The 21,517-nt window shown below is 39.0% G+C and overlaps 1 protein-coding gene and 1 pseudogene across 1 annotated transcript in view; both read right to left on the bottom strand.

Moving 5' to 3' along the window:
- Nucleotides 1-21,517, bottom strand: part of LOC113107329 (mediator of DNA damage checkpoint protein 1-like) — a 198,893-nt gene that overhangs the window by 29,096 nt on the left and 148,280 nt on the right. The window lies entirely within an intron of this gene.
- Nucleotides 9,843-21,517, bottom strand: part of LOC113107362 (E3 ubiquitin-protein ligase RNF38-like) — a 29,945-nt pseudogene continuing 18,270 nt past the window's right edge.

Below are 21,517 nucleotides of genomic sequence, written 5' to 3'. Positions count from 1 at the left end.
AGGCTGTGATTGTGATTCTTGAGAGGACTGTATTGAATGAATGTGAATTGTGTAGACAGCCTGTGTCTGTCTCACTGTAGCACCTTTCACACTGCACGTCGGACCCGCAATATTCCCGTAACATTGCCTGGTCGCCTTCTGTGTGAAAGCAACCACGTCCCGGAATTGATTACCGAATCGAATGTGTAAGCTGTATCATTTAATCCGTACGTACTGTATGTGTGCGTGACCACACAGCTGTGACAGCTGGCTTTATGAGGTCATATGACAGAGCCATCTGTTCTCAAATGTACCAGCCTCTTTCACTTAGACACACACTCATTTGACCTCATACCCTTGATCTGCCACATAGATGCTCTAAATGCTCTCAAAAGTGGACCATAAGTTAAAGTGCATATAACAGGACACATACATGGTCTCTGTTGTTGTGAGTCTACGACTGGTGGTCATACAGTAGGACTGAAAGAACAGGCAGAGAAAGAGAGAAGTGCTCTGGAACCTGATCGTCTCTTGACATGTGATAGGCCAAGGCAGAGAAAGACTGTGTGTAATGTGATGTGGTTGCTGCTGTCCGTCTCTAGCCACTGACAGATGCACTGGGAGGGTTTCCTCAAACCATTTCCGTTCAATGACCCGTGGCCCGTCCAGCACACACCTATGAGCCCGGAGAGAGGAACTACTGAACAAAGACTGCAGGACATACGATACTCTGTCTAAAAACAATCCGAATATACAGATGTTTTATTTTTATAAATTATTTATAGATTATGAATAAAAACTTGGGGGGGGGGGGGAGTAGAGATTTAAAAATTTTATAAGTAGATAAGTAAGTACAGGTAGTAAATTGTCACCTGGTACACCCAAATAATTCATGATCTGGAATAATATTAATAATAAATTATTTCAACTTGAAAACTTTTGATACCATTGAAATTAATAATTAATCATTTACTTGGAAATTTAGTGAACAAGTTAGAAATTTAATAATTCAGTTCACCTTTATCAACATATAAATTAATAATTCATGTTTTTCCAATAATAATAATAATAATAATAATAATAATAATAATAGTAAATAACACTCATTAATTTAAAATATAATAAAAAAATGAATTTAGTTTTTTTTACATTTTAATTAATAATTTAATGATAGATAGATAGATAGATAGATAGATAGATAGATAGATAGATAGATAGATAGATAGATAGATAGATAGATAGAGGCGATTTTCTCAATATTTCGATTTTTTTTCCACCCTCAGATTCCAGATTTTCAAAAAGTTGCATCTCTGCCAAAAATTGTCCTGTCCTAACAAACCATACATCAATGGAAAGCTTATTTGTTCAGCCTTCAGGTGATGTATAAATCTCAATGTTGAATAATTGACACATAAGACAGGTTTTGTGGTCCAGGGTCACATATTGTCCATCGCCACGCGTTCTAAATATTGCCATGGACCCCATCTCGGCTGAGCACTCGAGGGCAGCTCAGTCTGAGGATGTGTCTCATGAGAGCTCCTTGTATCTTTGTACTGCAGTCTGCTGTTCACGCTTCTGTCTGCCATATGCTTTGGTCTGTAATGTTCTTGCTCTTTCAGTGACTCATTTAGGAAAAAGCATTTTTAGCAGGAGTCAGAAGAACCATGTCTCTCTCTGTGCCAATTCAGTTAAAACTATTTGCGAGCAGCAGGGGGCCGGACTATTTCAGCATGTCTATTTATACTGATCGTCCTAAAACGCATGAGCTCCTGCCTGTGTCACTGACATGCCACAGAAACACACAGACAGAAAGAAGTGTGAATTGATTATGGCATGGCATACAGAGCATAAATCCCATGCAACTTCATCTTTTATACTATTCTAACTAGGCAAGGCCTTGGATAATCTAACTAAATAATAATATACTAATACTGGCTGTAAGTGGGCTGTTATGTAAAAGTATACCATATGTATATTATTATAAGGAAATACAGATTTTCAGAGTTGCTTAATGAGGACTTAACCATATAATATCTCACCTTATATTATTAATCTATATTAAGTATGCTTGACCTTTGAATCAATTAATTGAAATAAATAGCTACTCAATTACTGATATCTTTAAAATCAAATAATATATAACATCATAGTAGCTGTTAATAATTTATGATGCACTGAAAGACAATAAATACTCTGCTAGAATACATTTAATATATTAACATATCCAGATATAGGACTAAAACAAAGTACTATGCAATATCCAATTTAAAAAATCTACATAATGCAGTGCACTATATTTTCAACTTCATCTTTTATATTGATCTAACTTGCATATTCCAGATAAATAATAGTATACTAAGTGGGTCACTATGTAAAAAGTTTGAAGGGCCATATGTATATTATCATAAGTACCGATAAATAAATAGAAATGAGATTGAAGTAAATAAATCATCAAACAGTTAAAGGAGGGGATATTCTATTAATATAATTTAATAGAAACTAAATATTTCCCAAATAATATTTCAGACATGAAAAATATTTTAACATTATAAATCTGGTCTCTACACAAGAAATTGTACACACAAATCTGGGGTCCATGGCATCTGAAATAAATATGAATAAAACCCCTTATCTAATGCACAAGAGTGAACCTGAAATCTAGATCAGTGACGTGAGGATTCTCCCTATCCAATCCACGAACTATAAAATAGGTCATAATATTAATACCAAGACCTACATCTCAAACCTTTAACATCTCTAGGGATGAAATAGTCCTACATTCACGTGTCACACTAGATATTGAATAAGGTCAAATAAAACGAAGGTCGAATAAATACTGTATATGCCACAAATGCTCCGTAAACAAACTGTTTGACTGAGCTTGCCTTGTGCGCTGCCTTGACCACTGGCCTCGATGGGAAAGGGGCGTGTTCTGAAGGACAAGGGGGCGTGTCTCCTGGCTTCCACAACAACTGGAATCTCTTAGCAGAAGGGGGCGGGTCCCCTCGCAGACTAATATGAGTGCATCCTTCTGTTTCTGCACGTCTTCAAAATGAGCTATGTTTTGTTTGGAAAAGCATTCACTCAATTAGCGATCTGCATTCTTAAATCTAGCAGCAAATTTGAATAGGCTGTCATGTGAGTGAAAAAAATATCGGTGAGCCATCAAAGCCGCTAGTCCGATTACAGCGGCCGAATCCGGCGCACATGATCCCCGCGCTACTGTAACCAAAGACGCTCCACACGCTCACAACAGGTGACGGTGCAATATTTATAAGCTGTTCAGAGCATAATGTAACCTTTTTATATGAGTGCCAGAACAGACATTAAAATGACGCGAGAGAAATGTTTACTTCCAGCTCTGTGAGCATGCATGGACGGCCAACTCACCTCGATCCATTTTTGAGCCTCTCGAAACGCTTGTTCTGGCGTAGCGTCAGCAGATTCAGCTTGATCCAGCTGGGCACTTGAAGCCGAATCGTCTCCGGGACTGGCCATTTCCAAAAAAAGAACAAGAAAGCCTAGATGAGATATCCAGCGCTCCGCGAACAGACAGAACTGCGTGTTTTCTTGAGATCATTCGCTATTGCAGCGGGCACGTATGCGGAGCTCGAGCGTTCACCGCGCAACACACTGCGGTTCTCCAGCGCGCAGCAGCACTGCAGATGAACCACGCGCGATGCAATACGAGTCCGACCTCCGCTGCTAAAAATATAAGCCAAAAAAACACCAGAGGTCTTCGTTCAACCAATGCGTAGACAGAGCCCAGCCCCGCGAGCGCATCAGCCTCCCTTTCTCTCTTCTCCTAAAGAACGGGAGACTGGCATGCGCGCGAGCGCGGGGGAAAGGAATTTAACGAGAACAATCGTGCAGTTCCGTTACCGCTCCAGTTACGACCAGACATCTTTCTCTCGCTCGTTCTCTATGTTATATTTTATATTATAGCTTTTTATATATACTATATCATAGATATAGACGTAACTATATCTTGTCTTTCACCCTCTATTTTAATTAAGTACAATATATCAAGTTAGTTAATATAAAGTAAAACTAGATTTGCATTTGCTGAAGAAAATACAAAAACATTGCTAACATTTGAGGTAAATTTATAATTGGAAAAATGTGTGAACCCACGGATAGAGGGAGACAGAGATTTCTAGAATCATGCGTTGTGTAAGAAATTTGATAAAATATTTTTTTTTTTACCTTGATGACTTTATATGTAACCATATAAAATCAAACCTTATGTTATTTATCTATATCAAATACTTGACCATTGAATCAATTAATTGAAATAGCTACTCAGTTACTGTTACCTATAAAATCAAATAAACACTCTGCTAGAGTACATTTAACATATCTAGATACAGAACTAGAATAAAGCACTATGCAATGCATTAAATATTTAGAGAACAGATTAAAAAAAAAAACTAAAGAATGTAGTGCACTATATTTTGCATTATTCCTTCTCCAACATTTTAAATGTCAGTGGTATTTTTGCCCCATGGTTCATTTCTGACTTTGTTGTACAGTGTGCCATTTTTACACTACAGTCACATTAGTGAAATTTCACAGGTTCACACTGAAGTGACTTTCAAACCTAGCAGCTTCGAAATCTGTGTATGGAAATCTTTCTTTTTGTATGGAATTTCCTACTGGAATTATATTTAAATATGTCTCCTTTATTCAACTTCTTATAATAATGCTTCTTCTTGAGCTGAACTGAATGTGTCAGATTAAAGAGGGACCAAATGTGCAGTTCTGTGTGTGCCCAGAATCAGAAGTGAAATGTTATAACCAATAGGTGTCATCACACTCCAGCTTGAGTCCCATTTTTTTCTCTTAGTCGCCTTGCACCCTCTGCAGGAAGGACTTTTTTTTCTCATGGGAATCCCTTATTCTATAGCAATATTATCTGTTTATTTTTGTACAACAGACAAGCAAGGTATTGTAGTCAATAACCTATTTACTTTCTGTTAGGAATTCAATCATTTTATACAAACGAGCACAGGGAAAAACAAAAGAAGCAGTCACAGATGATATATTTGAATTGTATTATTTGATAAGCAATTGTTTCTTTATCAATGAGGTGTAAAATACCTTTCCCTTTTAAGGGAACTTCAAACTGCGTCCTCTAGGGGACCCGTGTCTGAAGCATACATTGAAAAAACACCAACTTGTTGGCTGGCGACAGCCTCCGACGTCACTATCGGAGCGACTATAAATAAGCAACGGGAGAGCACGTCACTATCTTCTTCATCTTCACTGACTGTTCTGTTTGAAGGATGTCCGGCCAGGTCACCGCGAGGGGTCTCCTGGCCGCTTAGGGTTGCTGTCGCATCTAGCGGGAAGTGGAGGTTGCAGTTACAGAAGTCTTCTTGTATATGCTGCCTCAGGTGATGCTCCCCTCACCTGAGGTTTGTAAAATTGAGCTTGCCTCTCCCGTGAGATTCAGTGCCTCTGCGATGCTTAGGAACCTTTAAGTACACACGCTAAGCTTTGTGTACTTTCTCAAAACCACATGGTGGTCAGTGTGCACGTGAACACTTTGCGCACTTAAAAATGCACGCAAGACTCTGCAAACTTTCAGAAATCTTGTACGATAAGGGTTACGTGCTCCGCTTCGTTCCCTTTCTTGAGATGATTAGACCTTGGTTCCATGGGTTCCATTCAGCCAGTGTGTATTTGTTTATACACCTCAAGCATCGCTTCCCTCAACATGAGGGGCTAATTAGGGGATTCTCGTGGTAATTTAGCAGCGCTCCCCTTTTTCCAAAAAAAATTTAAAAAACGGTCGCCTATGAGCGCGCACCTCTGAGCTCGGAGTTCTCCTCTCATATGAGACTGAGTTCTCTGTTTTTTCCCCCAGAGCGCTCCAGTATTGTTTCCATAGATCGACTTGATGACTCTCAATCATACAGCTTTGAGACGCAACGTTCCATCTATGAGCTGCTCTATCAGAGAGCCACGAGAGCCCCTCCTTAGAACAGTGTTTGCAAATGCATGCTATGGTTAAGTGTGCACGTGAAGTCTTTGCACACTTTCTGAAATCCACACTTTCTGAAATTCACGCGGTTGCTTCGTACCCTTTCTTGAGTTGGTAAAAGCCCCGTTCATCTTGGGCGCCACTCCACCTACAGTATGTATCCTCGGATACCTATCTAAACAGGGTGTTGCTACTAGAGAACTGTTGAGACAGCTCTTTCAGCAAGCTTATGCGTAAGCTAGCAGTAGCCCCTGTGTGACAGGCAAGCCTTGGTAGAAATACTAGGTTCTTAGCCGTATCCCTTTAAAGGAATCTTTCCTGATTCCAAGCCTTCAGCTCTACCCCGGGCCGAGGCCCTAACAATTAAGCTGGGTATGTAGCTTGGGCCTTTTGGTCGTAAGGGGTACTATCACAGACAGCCGTCTAAACGTCCCATGGGCAACTCCCATGGAAATGGTAGAGTTGGTACTTAGTGCTCGCCATAATTTTGGCCTGCACTCCGCTCAGCATGGTGGCGTGGGTATACTGTTCCCCAAAGCGGCCCCTAGAGGGCGCAGTTCTAGGTTCCCTTGAAAGGGAACTGTCTCAGGTTACATATGTAACCATAGTTCCCTGAGTAGGGAACGAGACACTGCGTCCTCTATCTCCCTGCCATGCTTCGGAGGCAAGCTTCAGACAACAAGCTCTCCCGGTGCTTATTTATAGTCGCTGTAGTGTAGTGACGTAGTGTAGACTGTTGCCAGCCAACAAGTTGGTGTTTTTTCAATGTATGCTTCATACACGGGTCACGACGAGGTGTTCCCCAAAGCAGCCCCTAGAGGACGCAGTGTCTCGTTCCCTACTCAGGGAACTATGGTTACATATGTAACCTGAGACAGTTTCAGGGACTTTTCTGGAGTTGCAAACCTGTTATTTGGCCTACATGCCTCAGGCAATGCCACAAATCTTACAAACATTACAAAAATCCAGTGAAATGTATTCCTCTGAGTCACAGGTGGTGACATTTTATTACAGAACCCCATACACTCACCTAAAGGATTATTAGGAACACCATACTAATACTGTGTTTGACCCCCTTTCGCCTTCAGAATTGCCTTAATTCTACATGGCATTGATTCAACAAGGTTGGCCCATATTGATAGGATAGCATCTTGGAGTTGATGGAGATCTGTGGGATGCACATCCAGGGCACAAAGCTCCCGTTCCACCACATCCCAAGGATGCTCTATTGGGTTGGGATCTGGTGACTATGGGGACTATTTTAGTACAGTGAACTCATTGTCCTGTTAAAGAAACCAATTTGAAATGATTCGAGCTTTGTGACATGGTGCATTATCCTGCTGGAAGTGATCACATCGTCAGAAACAAGGCTCAGGTAGGCCGTAGCATTTATACAATGCCCAATTGGCACTAAGGGGCCTAAAGTGTGCCAAGAAAACATCCCCCACACCATTACACCACCACCACCAGCCTGCACAGTGGTAACAAGGCATGATGGATCCATGTTTTCATGCTGTTTACGCCAAATTCGACAATTCAATTCAACAGAAATCGAGACTCATCAGAACAGGCAACACTTTTCCAGTCTTCAACTGTCCAATTTTGGCGAGCTCGTGCATTTGTAGTGGAGATGAGTGGTACCCGGTGGGGTCTTCTGCTGTTGTAGCCCATCCACCTCAAGGTTTTGCGTGTTGTGGCTTTACAAATGTTTTGCTGTATACCTCAGTTGTAACGAGTGGTTATTTCAGTCAAAGTTGCTCTTCTATCAGCTTGAATCAGTCGGCCCATTCTCCTCTGACCTCATCAACAAGGCATTTTCACCCACAGAACTGCTGCATACTGGATGTTTTTCCCTTTTCACACCATTCTTTGTAAACCCTAGAAATGGTTGTGCGTGAAAATCCCAGTATTGAGCAGATTGTGAAATACTCAGACTGGCCCGTTTGGTACCAACAACCATGCCAAGCTCAAAATTGCTTAAATCACCTTTCTTTCCCATTCTGACATTCAGTTTGGAGTTCAGGAGATTAGGTGTTTCTCAGTGTCAAGGAAGGATCCTCGGAAGCCAGTATTTCGAGGATGCTACGTCATCGACATCCGTCGAAGGACTGTTCCAATGTCGAGGATCCTCGGAATTTCAACCAAGGACTGAGTCCTTCGTTCGAAGAATATCCCATACACAGGAAAGGATGCATATGTGTATCCTTCGCGCTCTCAAATCACCCACAATCCTATGCGCGCAGCTTTGCTAACGTTAGTTCAAAAATTAAAAAATGTCGAACGTTAACGGTTTTTATTTACGTTACCAAACATTTGTTATAACTGTAGTAAATATAAGTAAAGTTTGACGTTTAAATGCCAGTACAAATTACTACCGTATTGATATCGTAAATTATACAAATATAAATGGTTAACTGAACCGGACCTGTCGTTTAACAATTGGTTGCGTCAACGGCATTTCTTTTATAAATAACTATTTAAGTTGCCTAATGTAATTTAATGATACCATTCACAGCGTTATTCAAACGTACCTTTTCACTAACGTAATGACGCAATTACGTGCACTTGCTAGCCTGTTTATGCTAAAGAGGAGTCTCACCTAGCCTCTGAAGGAAATGACTTGGAAGGATCAGTCCTACCAAGGAAGTATCCTTGACATTGAGAAACACCTATTGTCTTGACCAGGACCACACCCCAAAATGCATTGAAGCAACTGCCATGTGATTGGCTGATTAGATAATTGCATTAATTAGAAATTGAACAGGTGTTCCTAATGATCCTTTAGCTGAGTGTATATCAACCTTGTGAGCAAGACTTTGTGCATAAATTGTCTTGTGACCGTTGTGCGCGCACCATTATTTTCAGTTGCTGATTTCAGTTAGCGTTTGCCATTTCTACACTTTCAATATCAGGCAACTGTCACATCCAGAGCTGTATTACTGAGTGAGAGCAAACAAATGTTCTTTCCTTCCTCGCTCAGCATCATGGCAATATGACTCCAGACCAGGGGCTTATGTGAATGTGATATTAAAGATGTAGATGAGAAGCACAGGAGAGAGAAAAAAAAAGACAACACCTACATCCAAGAAACAAGTTCTGCAAAAGACACTGGACTAAGTGTCAAAAAACTCTATGCTTGTTTTTGATGTATAAGAATGTATGCAACGGTTTCTCTTTTTTTTCCTGCTGCATGTAATTATTCTTTAGATCCATATCCAACTAGAGAATTGAAGATACTCCAACTCTGAGGCTTTGTTTTGGCACCACAGAGAATCAACTGTTGCAAAACTCATGCTGCTTTTTATGATGCAGTCTTCCAAGCATATAGAGCTCAAGTGAGATTATAGAAGTTGATTAACAATTTAAAGCATTTTCAAGTAGTTACATATCATCCTTAGCTTATGGTTAGAAGATGCAGCAGACTGGATTGCTCTCTAGACACGGCTTGCAGACACAACCAGATATTTTGGTTCGAAGTAAATTAAACACGAACTTAAAACGTCTGTATAAAAGCAGCTTTATAACTTTTGTTGTCCAATCAAACTTGATACCAGTGGTGGATGTAATTATCTACTGAAGAGTGTGACATTTAAAATGTTAGGATTCATTTCTGCATGTACACAGAACATCCCTATGACAAGTTAAAGGGATAATTCAACCGAAAATGCCATTTGTGTCAAATACATTCGCAATTTCTACGTAAAAACTTTCAACTTTTTTTTTCTTCATCAATGAAAAATGGCATTTTTCCATTTTTGTAAGGGATTGAGATATTCCTTTAACCAAGCAGTAAAACGTGAACATGAGAACGAAGACAACACAGATAAAAAGATGAGATGAGAATGGCTGGAAAAAGTAAAGAACAGAGAAGGTCAAGGAAGAGAATATTATACATTTATTACTGAGCCTCCCTTAATAGTCCAAAAGACTGGGAACAGGCGTCAGACACAAAAAAAAGAAAAATAATTTGCACTTCTTAAAGCATTACTAGTAATATCTCACATTATCAAAAAACAAAACAACAACAAAAAAAAAGTACAAATGTTTGTTAAAAATGTTTATATCAAGCCTTCAAATGATTTTGGTTACAGATATTATACATATGAAACTACAACATGTTAAATGATACAATTGTATTTTTTAATGGGAAGAATTAAAACAACCAATAAACAAACGCAAGAGAATTCATAAGCTCTCTTATTGGTGTAGCAAAAGAATAAGGGGAAAAACATAAATAGTAAAACTGAGGTAACTGCTATTGTACCAAGCAGGAAAAAAAAAAAACTTCTAGAACACAGAACGCCAATGGTTAAGTAAGGTAATGCACATTTGTTGTTTGCAAAGAATTTTCTGGTCATGAATTCAACTTATGACACTAAAGCGGACAACACTGGAGAATGGTTTAAAGGCATCTCTCATTAAGACACTGCAGGCTCCGAGACTACATCACACAATTCATATGACACTTTCTACACCAGTCATAGAGCCTACATAATGCGACACAGAGGCAGTTATATCCATTCATAATGATAACAGCGCATGACACAAAATAATCATACACATAAATACCCCTCCAGGTCATAACACATCTCAGGCATCCATTATAAAGTAACGCACATATGAATATGAATGGCTATAACAGCCTTATTGAGGCTGTATTAAAAAGAATAGCTAACTGTATAGCGAGGGCAATGAAAGAGCAAAAAGCATAAACATTTACCAAGACCAGAACTTTTGAGGGATAAAGGAAAGGTACTTAAAACTGTGCATCCCCCTTTTGAAAGAAACTGAAATGCTACGATGTAATCATTCCTCTTCAAACAGGCATGTACACACAATTTTAAGGCATAAGAAATCAAATGACGACCCAAATAAAAAAAATGACAGCTAATTTTGGTAAAGTCGAGAGTAATGTGGGTTGCAGCAAGGTTAACTGGCATGAATAATTTGCAGAAATTAAACTTTAGTTTGTGTTTAAAAAGATGCCTATTTTACAAAATGCAAGTCTTAAAGGGATAGTTCACCCCCCAAAACTGTAAATTGAATCATCATTTACTATAAATGGGAATTACCCTCAAGTTATTTCAAACCTGTAAGAGTTTCTCTAAGCTGTTGAGCACAAAAGAAGATATTTTGAAGAACATTGGTGAACAAACGGTTGCTGGTAGCCATTGACTTTTATAGTTTTGAAAAAATTATAATAATAATACTACTATGGAAGTCAGTGGCTACCAGCAACTGTATGTTACCAACGTTCTTCAAAATATCTTCTGTGTTCATGAAAAGGAGGAAAACCATACAGGAGGGTGAGCAAAACTAAATGAACTATCCCTTTAAGGCGAATACCAGGTTTTAATCAAATCATAATAAATTAAATATGGTGCCCTAAGTGCTAAATGAGAAAAGTAGGGGTCTGTCTACATAATCAATCTGCAGGACTGGCTATTGATTGGGAATACACCATTTTTTTTAAAAAGGTTAATTGAGTTGAAAGTACTGAAAAGCATAAGAGGAAACTGAAGAAAAAAAAAGGTTGCAGCAGGATACATCGAATAAGAACTTCTCCCTCCAAACCAATCAGGTCATGTCAGTGCTCATCCTCAGCCAATCCCAGACGAGAATAAAAATGAGAGCATCAAGCCAGTGTTCTGTACCACACATATGGGATAAATAACAAACAACTGATTCACACACACTCTCACACACACAAAAGCGCACACACGCACACCTCACAGTTTTCCAATTCTATAAAGACTTAATTCATAATTGAGCAAGACCCACCCAAAAGCCCCGTTTTATGAATAGATATCATTTGAATCTTTTGCAATCTTTTGTTCCATTTTTGGAAAAAGACAGACTTCCATAATTTTTTTTTTCCTATTAAAAAAAAACAAGAAAATTACGAATTTTGTAATTTGTCCCTCTATATTGATACATACGTACACATTTATATATAGCTATATTTGTTGGTAAAATATAAAAGCCCATGCTCACAACATTAACCTTCGTAAAAGACCACCACACCACAGTGTGCTCACATAGCTGGGAATGTTAGTGCACAAACACACACACACACTCTGACTTCAACATACCAACACCCCCCCCCCCCCCCACTCACCGAGGGGAGAACTAAACTATATATATTTATATATATAAGAAAAAAAACTAAAAACTAAATCAGAACCAAAACATAATCAGAATGATAATAATGAACCATTATCTTTGGACTTCCACTCAAAGAATGAATGATCAAAAAAACCGAAGGGATGTGTGTGTGTGAGTGTGTCTCAGTTAGTTGGATATTCATAGATAAATATCAAACGATGATTCTGATGCATAAAGTTTCCATGAATCTTTTGCAGCAGTCTTTTGTGTGTGAGGAGTAATTATGCATGTGGAAGTTAATTGAATGTAATAGTAGGAGAATGACTGAAGTGTTTAGTGGTGTGTGTGTGTGTGTGTGTGTGTGTGTGTGTGTTCAGTGAGCAGCATCACTCAGAATCCCGCTGGACTTCAGATGCATCTGCTCGGCAAATAGGACAGGTTCTGTTAGCCTAGAAGACAGAGGAGGATAGATTATCATAAAGGTCTAAGAAATCATCGTCTCAGATCATAAATGGACAAGCTGTAGTTAGGCAAGTCTGTGTGTGTAAAGGTGCAGTCACTGTAGCAACATTTTGCAAGCAAAAAAGGTCCACTGCCTAGAGATCCTCCAATCTGGCCCATGAGATCCAACTTCCTGCAGAGTTTAGCTCGAACCAGAATCAAACACACCTGAGCATGCTGATCAATGTCTTCAGGTTCACTAGAAAATCACAGGTAGGTGAGTTTGATAAGGGTTGGAGCCAAACTCTGCAGCAGATCGGTGGTCTATAGTGTAGTGATGCATGAAGCACAGCTCATAAATCATCACTTTCAAACTAAGCAGCTTTCTATTGGTCAATGAGACAAATTTGCATGAATAACTTGATTAACAAAATCTGTATGGGGAAATCTTTGGGCCTGATATAAAAGTCTCTATCGATGACAAAATCATTTAAATTATGAATACATTAAAATAAACTTAACTTTTGCTGGACAAAAAAATAATTAGGGGAAAAAAAATTAACTTTAATATCTGTTGCTTTTAATTAAATTCTTACATAAAAAAAAAAAAAGTTGTTAGACAATGGGGAACTTTGAGTTAAGTTTGAAAACCACTGAATGGGTATAATAACAATGACACACAATTATATTATTAAATATTATGAATCATATTAATAATAAATAATTAAATATTAATAAGCATAATAAATTAATATGCAAGCTTGTTTCCTTACCTTAAGCCATTTATCGACACACTTGGCATGGAATTCATGATTACAGGGCAGTACTCTCAACAGCTGACGAGACTCAAAATCACACATGCACACTACACACCTATAAAGAGAGGAGGAGAACATATAATTATTAATGTAATAGTTTTAACCAACAAGATTTTGCTAAAACATTTATATAATGGCAAATCTATTTTAGGTGATGCAAGTTTTTTTTTTCCTTTAAAAGTACACATATTCCATATACTGTATAGTCTAACAATTATTAAAAGGTCACTGGTTATTCACTTCCCACACCTACATTTCCTGCCAGTACTGAGAAATAAACCTACAACCTTCGGGTTGCAAGACCAACTCTTTAACCTTTAGGCCACAACAGCCAAAATAAGTAGTTTGTACTCACAAAGTCTGCTCAGACTGATGGTTGCTGGGGTTGAATCTGTAGGAAGGCAGCAGTTCGATGTCGGCCTTTGTCAAACCTCTAGGCTTCGCTTCTCCGAGACGCTCGGCAAGGTTTAACAGGGCCTAGTCAAACAAGAACAAAAGCACATGTTAAGCAGGATAAAGTAACAAAAGTATGCCTAAAATGGGATCCGAAGCATTATTGGTAAGTGTTTCCTGATACGGCTATAGACTCTCACCTCATAATTCTCAACCTCTCCATCATCGACATCCAGCTCTAAGCTAATGGTGGGACCCACTGCTGTTGGCTGGACTGGAAGAACAGATCTGACCCGCCAAACATAAAAACAAAACAGTGACATTATTATTCTCCAGCACACTGGCTCTCCAACACTGATGCATGTTTGCATGTGTAACTCACAGGAAGTAGGGCAGCAGACTTGGGTGGTAAGGAGGAGGAGGTACGGCCTGCTGGGAGCGGTAGCGCCTGCCTGTGATTCGTCGAGGCATGAAGTGTGGATAGGGCTGGAGAGAACACACAGGACAAAAACACAAACCTTCATTACCTTGTTTTGACTGCACTGGGCAGAGGTGATCAAACGTGAAGGTCACTCACCATTCCAAAGAGCTCCTGTGGCAGGGGTTCATGGGAGAGGAACTGCAGTGGAGTGGAAGGGGGCAGAGGACTAGGATGCCCCGAGTGAGGATAGTTAAACCCTCCACCTACAGACAGGTGATCCCCCAACAACTCCACCTCATTCTCTATCCTCTGCAGCGGCTAAAACAAACAGATGCAGATGCATTGTATTGAAAAAAATAAATAAAACATTCAAAATGTTACAAATAACATTTATTTTAGCACTGTCAAATCTTTTAAATTGCATTCAAAGTAAAAGTTTGCTTACAAAATGTGTGTACTGACATTTATGTATCATTTTATAATATATACATATTACATATAGTCCCTAAATATATTCATTTATAAGTGTGTATTTATAAATGCATAAATATGTACAGTACACACACATATTTTGCAAACACAAACTTTTATTTTGGATGCAATTTAATCGATCTCACAGCGCTAATCTATATCAAATAAATACTGTTCTTTTAAGCTTTTTCAGTTTTTTTTTTAAAGTCCACATAAATACACACAACTGTTTTCAACAGCTTATTAAAATTATTGTTTTCTGTTTTTAGATATTTCACAGTATTACTGTATTTTTAATAAAATAAATGCAGCCTTGGGGAGCATAAAAATAATTTCAACAACAAGAAAAATATTATTAATGTCATTAATTGTGTGTGTGTGTATATATATATATATACTGTGTGTACATGTGATTGTCTACTCACAGATCGAGACTGTTGTGTCTGGAAAGGTAAGAACTGTCCAGGAGTGGGCAGGTGTGGCGGATGATGAGACAGATGTGGAGGATGAAGCAGGAAGGGTGGATCACTAGAGAGAAGAGAAGGAAACGCGGCATACGGCACTGGCAAATGCTGCACAGAACATGCCGGCAACATCTGCACGTCAAACAAACAAACAGACATTAGACCATAATAATGGACTGCATCCACAAAGACTAAAACAGGAAAGTAACAACTTGCCACCACTGGAGGACAGCAGATCCAAACAAATCAAATGAGCTCACAAAATCAGTTACAGCATTGCCTCCTCACAGCCTGATATTTACTTACAGGAGGCGGTACGCTACAGATTGGATAGTGTTGCTGTCCGCTGAAGACCACAGAACAGGCAGGCACCTGCTGTTGGGAAGAGCATGCTGGGAGATGCTGTCCTGTACACAGGGGGGCAGGTAGACCATGGGGCGGCACTGGAGAAACTGTATATGACACCGGCACCGTACCCTGAGGGAGCTAACATGCACACACAATCAAAAATTATGTCTTGATGCTTGATTTATTAAAAAAAACAAATCAAAAAAATAAAACAAACAAACAAACTGCAACTTCATATAAGGTACATACATGTTTATGGAAGCTTATTTCTATTTTTTTTTTTACTTAAACTCTTACCTTCTCTCTGAAACAAAAAAATAAATTAATGCTATTTTTTTTTTTATTTCATAAATGCTATATGATCCGTCAATCATAGATGATAAAAGAAAGATTTCTGCCTTGGTTGATGAAGGGGTGCTTGAGCCCTACCAATGGGGCTGTGGGTGTAACATGACACACACAAAAAAAGTTATGATACAAGACATCAGAGTCTGCTTTATTTCCATGGTTAGAAACCACATTAGGGCACCTTTGATCCCACAGAGACCCAACCCCAACCCTCTAACCTGCTCATGGAGGTCCATCACCATGGCGCCCTGCTGTGGAGGGTGCAACAACCGGGGCGAGAGCGTGGGGGGGTGAAAGGCCCGGGGCTCATCAAGGCCGGATGGAGGGTGGGACGGTGGCTGGCCATAGGGATGAAGCGAATGTGGGTGAGGAGGGTGGCGGTAGTTTTCATCCTGCCCCCCACCTGGGGAACCATGAGGGGGGTGATGCCGTGACAGACGCTCTCGTCGACCACGCTGACGCCGCACTGGAGGACTGCACAGAGAAAGACATCCATAATACACACACACACACACACAGAGAGAGAGACATAGTGGCAGCCATAAGTATGGAATAATAAAACATTAAATACATTTTAGAGAAGCTTTTATGTTCACCATTATATCTGAGAGAAAATGACAGTAAAAACAATAACAGTGAGAAATGCTATTATAATTTAATCGCCATCACAGAAAAAAAAAGCATTTTAAAATATACTCAAATATAAATGTTATATCTACATTGTCATTTCAGCAGCCATTACTCCATTGATCTATAAATATTATTTAAAAAAAAAAAAACATTAATTTTCACTAACAATATACCATAATATAATACAATAACATATTCAACTGGCAGCACTTAATGCTTACTTATATTAAATAAATGCAAATTTGGTTTGAAAAACTTCATGTCTTAATTGCCATTCACTAAAAGCGATGTTTATTATAACATTAATTCTGATATATTAAGTTTACTATAATGAAAATGTATATGTAAAAATCAATCTAAATTCAAGTTTAAAACTACATTTATTTTAATAGCCAGCTCAGCTGTATTTACATTTCTCACTGGAGGACTAAAAGAATTTAAGATGAGACCAGACATTGTTTCTAGCACAGTCATTGACAGGTCATTAATAGTAAACAGTATTGGATGTCTGTTATGCTGCTTGAAAATGTGCTATAAAAGCAATACACGAACAAACCTGATAACAGTCTCTCCGGTCACACACATTAGTTCTAACGGTCAAAACTAACACCAGCTTACCTGCGTCTGTGCCGTGCAGGTGTGTGGCAGCGCTCGGGTGGTAGTGTGGGTGGGGATAGGGGTGTGGCCTGCGACTGGGCGGAAGCTCCCATGGTCTGATTGGCGGCGAGGGAGTGGAAGGAGGGGCAGAGGTAAACTCCAGTACAGACTGCTGGGAAAGACGCGGTCTCTTCGGACTAGGAGAATCCTCCGTCTGAGGGACAAAACACAGTAAATCACCACACATATTCAAACTGAATCACTGCTTAAACATCGTGGTACTTCAGCTTTCCCATACACTCAAAGAAGACCATTCCCAAAAATGTGTTAAAATATGTGAAGTTTGAATTAGTGGAAGTGCAAATTAGCTTTGTGAGCTAAACTCAAACTTTTTTTTTCTGGAATGCTATCATTTGTCTTTTGTGTTTTCCTTGTGTTTCACAGATGAAAAGCAGGCCAATTTTTATTTTTATTTTTTTTAAATCCCACTATATTTAGTGCAATTATTAACAACAATTTCCAACATTCAGATCTAATAACCAAATACTGCTCAATTCTGCACTGAAGGACAAAATAATTAACAAAATTAGTTATTTTCTACTACAGTAACTATACTCTCTAATTAGTATTTAGCACAAAAAGGAAGAAAAAAAAAACATTCTGTATATGCTAGTTGCTGTTGCTCACTGAGAACGCGAGCAGCTATTGTGCCTGGCGGCATTAGTAACATTTCCTGTCAATGATATCACTGCCTCCGTTACCTAAGGCAGTGTGAGGTCACTTCCCGAAAATTGGAGGAAACCCATGGCTTGTTGCTCAACACACGCACACTTGCTCAGCCGGTGTTACTCAGACACGTTCAACTCAAAGTCAGCCGTCTCCTCCAAGACACGGAGAAACACGCAGCGGCACGTGAGTCAGAATGTGTAACAAAGGCTTGAACATGCAGAAATATGTGAACACATCAGCTACATCTAACACTCACCTTTTACTGGAATTCAACACACACACACTAACACTTTACAGTCTGATGAGATCGTCAAAACCTAGGCCTACTCAGTCTGGAAGAGTCATAGTTTACAATGGGGTGGGATCCAAAATGGGACGATTGACTTTCTAAAGCACTTTCAGGTGACTAACAAGTTACTCAGACAAACTTACAAGCACAAAACCTTAAACATACACACACACACACACATATCTCGGTAATGCTTTTAAGATGCAATCTTCTTAAAAGAACACACGTGTGATTTCAGCTAGAACCACATGGGACACGCAAACAAGCGGAAGGTGCACACGCATACACACGCACTCGTTGTGGGTGGTAAAGTGAGCAAGGTTAAGCCAAGTGTGGAGATACAGAGAGCAGCCGCTGACACCAGGGAAGGCTTGAGTGTGTGTGTGTGTGAGAAATCAGTAACAGGAAACGGCTGGGGAGCAGGCGAGACTTATCTGCATATGGATTTGAGTCAGGATTATTTGAATGTCTCTTAAAACGGATACAGCGTATTCCCCCACATCTCAATTTCCATGAGGTACAAATGTCACTTCAGTCTGCATAGTCTTCTTTAGAGTAAGGAGAGTCAATAACTTAAACCAAAACCAAGAAACCCATCCCACTGTTCTGAACTCTTCATGGGAAATTCATTTTATGTACAGATGCACTGTTTTACTAGAGCAGGGCCTTGGAAAGTTGAAGATGTCGTTTTCAGCACTGCTGTGGAAGTTTTAACAGCCTTGTACTAAAATTGGATTTTAAAACTAGAAGCGTGTTGAAATGTCTCTCCCGTTCTGATGGCCATATGGTCACGCTGTCGACTGTATGACAACTTTATAATGAACACTCTGCTTCTTTCCACTGTGGACTGACTACACTTGAAAAGACTTTATAAGAAACAGTTACAGCAAGTACACAGCTGCCCTTCACGTTTTTGGACATGTATATATGGTACAATGTTGTGTACATAAATGCATGAATTAACTATGTAGTGTAAATGCATTTACTCTCTTTTGTAAGTTAATGAATAGTTAATTTCACACATTTGTGTTCAGACAAAGAAAAGAAACCAGAGAGTGACCTGGAACCAGTCCTCCCTCAATCCTTCAGTTTCTTCAGAGCCATGAGATGAGGGCAGAGGAGAGGAAGGTGCAAGGGAAGGTAGAGAAACTGGGGCTGGAGGGGGGAGTGGATGGAGGGATGGAAGGCAGAGATGGGGGAGGACAAGAGTGATGCCCCAGGGGCGGCAGGGTGGGGCTCAAAGGGGGAAAGAGCAGAATTGAAAATGATGAACTATGAACAGTGCCTGGAACACAGCCTCAGGACATTTATACACAACCATACAAAACCAGCAACTGTCCGTGCACACACACACAGACAGGCATTATATCAAAACTATCCTAAACCAGTCATATAAATGTTACTGCTATAATACAAAAGACGAAGGAGATTTTTAATCAGTTATGAAAAACCTTCCTTCATATCTTTTACTTTATTTTCTGTGTTAATGGGATATATCTACAGTTGTACCATTTGATTATAGTAACAATTTTTTTTTTATTATTAATACAACTTTATACTTAATATAATTAGCCATAATTACTATAAGTCATTGTTGAGAATCACTGATATACGATTATTTTTTATTAATATTTAGAATTAGTTTTTAGACTTTGTTTTTAAATTTTCATAATTTTGTTTGTTTTTATCATGTTTTAGTTTGTGTTTTTTTTAATACATGTAGACACAAGTACATAGTTTAATTTTCTGTTTTAGTTATTTTAGCACATCAAGTTGCCTTGACAACCACACACACACACACACACACACACACACACACACACACACACACACACACACACTCTTTCACATAAGTATTTTAAGTAAGGTTTTATTAGGTTATAATAATCCTGCAAGTAATGCTCTTATTTACATTTACTAATTTTACATTGCTGTTATAATTTAATATCTGTATAAGTACTGTATTTTATAACATAATATCATAGTTTGTCTATAGTACTTATCATTATTATATTTGATTTATTACCAAAAAAATAAAAAAAATAAACCGATTATGAATTTATTTCTAAATAAGAATATTGCTGAATATCCCTAAAGCAAAGGATCACAGGAGACCTTCAGGACAAAGCCAAACGGCAACCGAGAAGCATGACACAAACACACAGAGACACACACATCTGTCCAAACCCGGTCAGACAGGTCCATTAGGATGAAACATTAATGGGGCCGTACATCCGTGTTTGGGGGAGATAGGTGGGGTTAGGGCTAAAGAGAACTAAATTTGAACATGCATGTGGACTTAACAGGTTAGGAGAAGATTACAGAAAACTTTTAACATATTCTGTGTTCTCACATTTTGACCGTATTCATTGTAGCGAAGCATAAAACAGCCTTTAGTGCCACATGCGTATGTGAGAGCTTAAAAACTACAGCTCCAGGACCCGCCATCACATGCTCAACAAATACCAAGCTCTCTCTGCCCGGGGGCCACACCATCTACAGGGAATAACCACTGCTATTGTGAGGGAGCTTGGCAAAGTGCTGAACACCCAGCCACTATATCAGTGCGATCTGGGAGCAGACAGCCCTGCTGTGGATAACTAGGGCTGGGACTCATACGGGTTTTATGGATTCTGGTTCTGATACCAATTCAGCTGTATTTGAGGAGCATTTCTGTAAAAGCTGATTAACTCAACAGCTGGTTAACCTGACTACGCCACTAATAATTTACTTTTTTGACAGCACAATAGCTTCTATCAACAAATAAATCATGGTTATAACATACTAAACCAAGTCTTGCAATAAAGTGCATGGCACAAGGAATGCCCAAAATCGAATTGGTTTCCTCTGGAATATTAATTGGGATCCATGACAGGATACTTTAAGGCTAGAAGCATGACCTAGATAATAATCATTGGCTGAGGCTTCATATTAAAAGTTGTGCATTTACATCCACAATTTCACAGAAACCTTCCGGAGGACAGATTTTGTGTTATATGGACTAGAACCAGCTATAGTGACAAACAGAGTTTACTTTGTGTGTTGCATGGCACAGGGGACTCCCTCTCTCGGATAGCAACATTAACTATGGTGTCAATTTAGCATCACAATTGATGAAGCTGCGGTTGAGCAAATAGTGCAAGTGAAATAAAAAAACTAAACAAATGTAGTCAAGATTAGTAGACAACCGATATATCGCCACAGCCGATATATCGGCTGATTTTTGGATTTTTTTATTTTTTTTATAACGGCATTGGCCCATAAGTCTTTCCGTGTGGCCGATGTTTTTCAAAATGGATTATGGTAACATTATGGTGCATTTATGCTTCCTCTTTAAGACAAGCCACTCCGATGTGAAGCCAGCACCTAACAGACAGTAAAATGACAAGTCGTCATTTGCTTTCTAACATGAAATACAATAACACTCCAGTGTGACGCAATGTCTTATACAAACGTAACACGAGACATCAGATCAGCTCCGGTGGGAGACACAGATGT

This window comes from Carassius auratus, chromosome 1 (genome assembly GCF_003368295.1).
Source record: "Carassius auratus strain Wakin chromosome 1, ASM336829v1, whole genome shotgun sequence".
Classification (NCBI taxonomy): Eukaryota; Metazoa; Chordata; class Actinopteri; order Cypriniformes; family Cyprinidae; genus Carassius; species Carassius auratus.
The sequence above is the reverse complement of the archived record's forward strand: the minus strand, read 5'-3'. Positions and strand labels throughout refer to the sequence as shown.